Source organism: Nomascus leucogenys, chromosome 2 (genome assembly GCF_006542625.1).
Source record: "Nomascus leucogenys isolate Asia chromosome 2, Asia_NLE_v1, whole genome shotgun sequence".
In the NCBI taxonomy this organism is placed as follows: domain Eukaryota; kingdom Metazoa; phylum Chordata; class Mammalia; order Primates; family Hylobatidae; genus Nomascus; species Nomascus leucogenys.
The window spans coordinates 40473035-40479034 of NC_044382.1; positions in this window are offsets into that span (position 1 = coordinate 40473035).

Consider the following 6000-nt stretch of genomic DNA (forward strand, 5'->3'; position numbering starts at 1 on the left):
GTCTCTACTAAAAATACAAAAAATAAGCCGGGTGTGGTGGCGGGCACCTGTAGTCCCAGCTACTCGGAGAGGCTGAGGCAGGAGAATGGCGTGAACCCGGGAGGCGGAGCTTGCAGTGAGCCAAGATCGCGCCACTGCACTCCAGCCTGGGTGACAGAGCGAGACTCCGTCTCAAAAAAAAAAAAAAAAAAAAAATCAGTAAATAGAGAGTTAATGGGGCAAAGGAATAACTGTGCGGTTAATTTCAGGGTAGCTGCTGAATTTCTCTGAGCCTCAGTTTCTTCGTCTGTGAGCTTGGAACATTAACATTTACTACAAAGTGTTAATTTCAATGAAAATGTGCTGGCTAAAACAACAAAGTTTTAGAGATAAACCTGGCTTGACCACCCACTGGCTTTGTGTCATTGCTGTTAACTTTTTTTTTGAGACAGAGTCTCGCTCTGTTGCCCAGGCTGGAGTGCACTGGTGCAATCTTGGCTCACTGTAACCTCCGTCTCCCGGGTTCAAGTGATTCTCCTGCCTCAGCCTCCTGAGTAGCTGGGATTACAGGTGCATGTCAGCGAGCCCAGCTAATTTTTGTATTTTTAGTAGAGGTGAGGTTTCACCGTGTTGGCCAGGCTGGTCTTGAACTTCTGGCCCCAAGCGATCTGCCCCACCTTGGCCTCCCAAAGTGTTGAGATTATAGGCGTGAGCCACCGCATCTGGTCTGTTGTTGTTAACTTCTCAAATCCTCAGTTTCCTGATGTATGAAAAGGAGGAAATAATATTTCCCTCCCTCCCGGTGTTGTTGTAAGGGTTAGAGAAACCAGGCATGTAAAGCAGTTAGTGCTTACCTGCACGTGCACACACATTCCTAAGGTTGCTCAATAAATGGGAACTCCAGCTACTCGGGATGCTGAAGCTGGAGGCTTGCTTGAGCCCAGGAATCGGAGGCTGCAGTGAGCTATGATTGCACCTCTCCACTCCAGCCTGGATGACAAAGTGAGCCTCTGTCTCTAAAAAATAAAAAATAAATGGGAACTCATGATTTTTCTTCTTAGGGCAGTATGGATGAGGTGGTCATCTGCCATTAACTGACCCCTCAGGAAGGTCAGGAAGCCATGGTCAGTATGATATTACCGTTGTGGAGATGTGTTTATAGGACCTGGGTCAGCCTGGGACCAGCCTCAGCTTGGAGGGCAGAACAGGAGGGAGGGAAAAAGAGGGGCCTGGATGTGGTAGCTCACGTCTGTAATCCCAGAACTTTGGGAGGCTGAGGCAGACGGATCACTTGAGGTCAGGAGTTCAAGACCAGCCTGGCCAATGTGGTGAAACCCTGTCTCTACTAAAAATACAAAAATTAGCCGGGTGTGGTGTCGGGCGCCTGTAATCCCAGCTACTTGGGAGGCTGAGGCAGGAGAATCACTTGAACCCAGGAGATGGAGGTTGCAGTGAGCCAAGATTGCGCCATTGCACTCCAGCCTGGGCAACTGGAGAGAAACTCCGTCTCAAAAAAAAAAAAAAAAAACCTGCCTAATAAACTTTTACAATTCATTTATACATTTTTTTCCCCTATATTTTAGGCTGCATTTTTTTTTTTAAATTTGAACTCTTTCACTTTACCAACACTGGCTTACAAGGGCTTCCTTTTGTCTGAGTGTGGTGGCTCACACCTTGGACTTTGGAAGTCCAAGGCGATGGCTTACCTGAGGCCAGGAGTTCAAGACCAGCCTGGGCAACATGGTGAAACCCCATCTCTATTAAAAATACAAAAAAATAGCTAGGCGCCTGTAATTCCAGCCAGTTGGGTGGCTGAGGCACAAGAATCACTTGAACCTGAGAAGCAGAGGCTGCAGTGAGCCAAGATTGTGCTACTGCACTCCAGTCTGGGCCACAGAGCAACATTCTGTCTCAAAACAAGCAAACAAGCAAAAACACACACATACACACACACACACACAATAAAAGAGCTTCCTTTTATCTTTTTTTTTTTTTTTTTGGTCAAGGTGTAAGATACATACAGTAAGATGTGGAAAGTACAGTGATCTTACATGTATACTTCAATTTTTTTTTACATATATGCACACCCATATAATCACCCAAATCAAGATATAGAACATTTTTCTTTTTTTTTTTTTTTTTAAGGGACAGGGTCAAGGCCAGCTGCGGTGGCTCACGCCTATAATCCCAGCACTTTGGGAGGCTGAGGCAGATGGATCACCTGAGGTCAGGAGTTGGAGACCAGCCTGGCCAACATGGTGAAACTCTGTCTCCACTAAAAGTACAAAAAATTAGCCGGGCGTGGCGGTGCACGCCTGTAATCCCAGCTACTCAGGAGGCTGAGGCAGGAGAATTGCTGGAACCCGGGAGGTGGAGGTTGCAGTGAGCCAAGATCGCACCATTGCACGACAGCCTGGGCAATAAGAGCGAAATTTCGTCTCAAAAAAAAAAAAAAAAAAAAGATGCAGGGTCTCCCTCTGTCACCCAGGCTGGAGGGCAATAGCTCAATCACAGCTCACTGCAACCACAAACTTATGGGATCAAGTGATCCTCCCGCCTCAGCTTCCTGAGTAGATGGGACTACAGGCATATATCACCACGCCCAGCTAATTTTTAAATTTTTTGTAGAGACTGGGTCTCTCTATGTTACCCAGGTGGTTTCAAACTCCTGGCCTCAAGTGATTTTTTTTTTTTTTTGAGACAGTCTCGCTCTCTTGCCCAGGCTAGAGTGCAATGGCACCATCTCAGCTCACTGCAACCTCTGCCTCCCAGGTTCAAGCGATTCTCCTGCCTCAGCCTCCCAAGTAGCCAAGATTACAGGCATGCACCACCGCACCTGGCTAATTTTTGTATTTTTAGTGGAGACAGGGTTTCACCATGTTGGCCAGGCTGGTCTTGAATTCCTGACCTCAGGTGATCCGTGTGCCTCAGCCTCCCAAAGTGCTGGGATTACAGGCGTGAGCCACTGCTCCTGGCCAAGTGACACTTTTACCTCAGCCTCCCAAAGCTTTCGGATTACAGGTGTGATCCTCTGTGCTCTGACAAGATATAGAACATTTCTGACAGTTTACTCTTAACCCAGTTTTATTACTAATAATACTATTTTTTAACATTGACTGAGTTCCTAGTATTAAGCTAAATGCTTTATGTGCATGATATCATTTGATCTTTGCAACAAAATAGTGTGATTATCTCCATTTTACAGATGAAGAAATGGAGACTTTGAGAATTTAAATGGCTTGTGAAAGGTCACACAAAGAAGCAGGTGCCAGAGTGGCGCTCAAACCCAGGTCTACTGGACTCCAAGGCCCATGTGCCTAATCATTGCTATGGCAGTGGGCACCCACTGGAACCGCTTCAAAGTAACCTATTACTTCCTCTAATTTGTTTTATTTTATTTATTTTCTCAGGAACTTCTAGGTTCCCCTTTAAAACTTGGATGGAACAATCTCCACTCTCAGCATACTCCCTCCCATGAGCTCAGTGCATACTTTCTGCCCCCTGAGAAAGATGACAGAGGACTTTCTAACAGCCTGTTGCTTCTGGGGGCCACAGTGTAATCACCCAGTGGGTTCTTCTTGCCTGCTGCATAGATGAAACCAATTCACGGAAACAATGGTGTTGCAGTAGAGAAAGAGTTTAATGGTCACAGGGCTAGCCAAGTGGTAGGAAGGGAGTTTATTACTCAAATCAGCCTGCTTGAAATTTGGAAGCTAAAATCTTTCTTTCTTGCTTGCTTTCTTGCTTTTTTTTTTTTTTTTTGAGACAGAGTTTCACTTTTGTTGCCCAGGCTGGAGTGCAATGGCGCGATCTCACTTCACTGCAACCTCTGCCTCCCAGGTTTAAGCGATTCTCGTGACTCAGCCTCCTGAGTAGCTGGGATTACATGTACCCGCCACCACGCCTGGCTAATTTTTGGTATTTTTAGTACAGATGGGGTTTTGCCATGTTGGCCAAGCTGGTCTCAAACTCCTGACCTTAGGTGATCCACCTGCCTTGGCCTCCCAAAGTGCTGGGATTACAGGCATGAGCCACTGCACCTGGCTGAGGCTAGAATTTTTCAAGGATAGTTTGGCAGGCAGGGGGCTAGGGAATGGGGAATGCTGATTGGTTGGGGATGAAATGATACGGGTGTGGAAAACAGTCCTTGTGCACTGAGTCTGTCTCTGGATGGGGGCCATGGCTAGTTGAGTCGTGAGTCACAGGTCCAAGTGGAATCAGTTGGTCACCAGAATGCAAAAGTCTGAAAAACATCTCAAAAGACCAATCTTAGGTTCTACAATAGCAACATTATCTATAGGGGCAATTAGGAAAGTTATACATTTTCAGACCATCTCTGACTCCTGAGCAGTAAACAATGACTAGTTATCATTTAACTATGCATAGATCTTAGTAGAATTTAGGCTGCTCTCATAATCCTAATCTTGTGGTCTTTTTTAGTTTTACAAGGTGGTTTCAGTCCCAAACAAGGAGAGGATAGTTTTGGGAAAGCACTATTACCATCCTTGCTTTAAGGTTAAACTATACTTCCCATAGTTACCTTGGCCTATGCCTAGGAATAAACAAGGGTAGCTTCGATGTTAGAAGCAAGACGGAGTCAGTTAGTTCAGATTTCTTCCACTGTCATAAATTTTCTACGTCAGATTTCTCTCACTGTCATAATTTTTGCAAAAGCAATTTTAACAGTGGCCACTCCTTGTGTGCCCTCCCTGAGAAAACAGCACAGCTTTCTTACTTCCCCAGGTCCACAAGTGTAGAAAGTGCAGCTCAGACCCAAGAACGCTCTTTACCTGCAGCGTAGGTAAAGTTCAAGACTAGCCTGGAAAACATAGTGAGACCTTGTCTCCTCAAAAAATTAGCTGGGCTTGGTGGCACATGCCTGTAGTCCCAGCTACTCCAAAGGCTGAGGTAGGAGGACTACTTGAGTCCAGGAGATCAAGGTTTCAGTGAGCCAAGATCACACTACTGCACTCCAGTCTGGGCAACAGAGTGACATCTTATCTTAAATAAATAAATAAATATTTTTATTTTTATTTTATTTTATTTTATTTTTTTTTGGCCGGGCGCGGTGGCTCACGCTTGTAATCCCAGCACTTTCGGAGGCCGAGGCGGGCGGATCACGAGGTCAGGAGATCGAGACCACGGTGAAACCCCGTCTCTACTAAAAATACAAAAAATTAGCCGGGCGTGGTGGTGGGCGCCTGTAGTCCCAGCTACTCGGAGAGGCTGAGGCAGGAGAATGGCGTGAACCCGGGAGGCGGAGCTTGCAGTGAGCCGAGATCGTGCCACTGCACTCCAGCCTGGGTGACAGAGCGAGACTCTGTCTCAAAAAAAAAAATAAATAAATAAATAAAAATAATAAATAAATAAATATTTTTAAAAAGAGATTTTTTTTTTTTGGAGATGGAATTTCACTCTTGTTGCCCAGGCTGGAGTGCAATGGCGCAATCACAGCTCACTGCAATCCCTGCCTCCCTGGGTTCAAGCGATTCTCCTGCCTCAGCCTCCCGAGTATCTGGGATTACAGGCATGCTCCAGCACGCCCGGCTAATTTTGTATTTTTAGTAGAGACAGGGTTTCTCCATGTTGGTCAGGCTGGTCTCGAACTCCCAACCTCAGGTGACCCACCTGCTTCGGCCTCTCAAAGTGCTGGGATTACAGGCGTGAGCCACCGCGCCCGGCCAAAAAGAGATAAACTTTTAAAAATGTGAACATCTCCCTCTTAGGTATCAGCTAGCAGCAGGATCCTCGTCCCCAGTGGAATAAGGATGGAGCTAAGGCAGTCAGCTCAGCTGGGGTCCAGGCTGCCCTCTTTCCTCAGCTTCTGGAACAGAGGGATGGCCTGGGTGCAGGTTTATGTGATTGTTCTGGTGAAATGAGCATTCTGGCCTGCTTGATGGGAAGCCTGCTGAGATCAGGCTCAGCCTATTGCCCTGCAGGGGAGCTCCCACTGGATCATCTTCCCTAGACAGATGAAGAGGCCGAGCAACACAGTGATGTCAGCCCCATCAATTCTCCCTC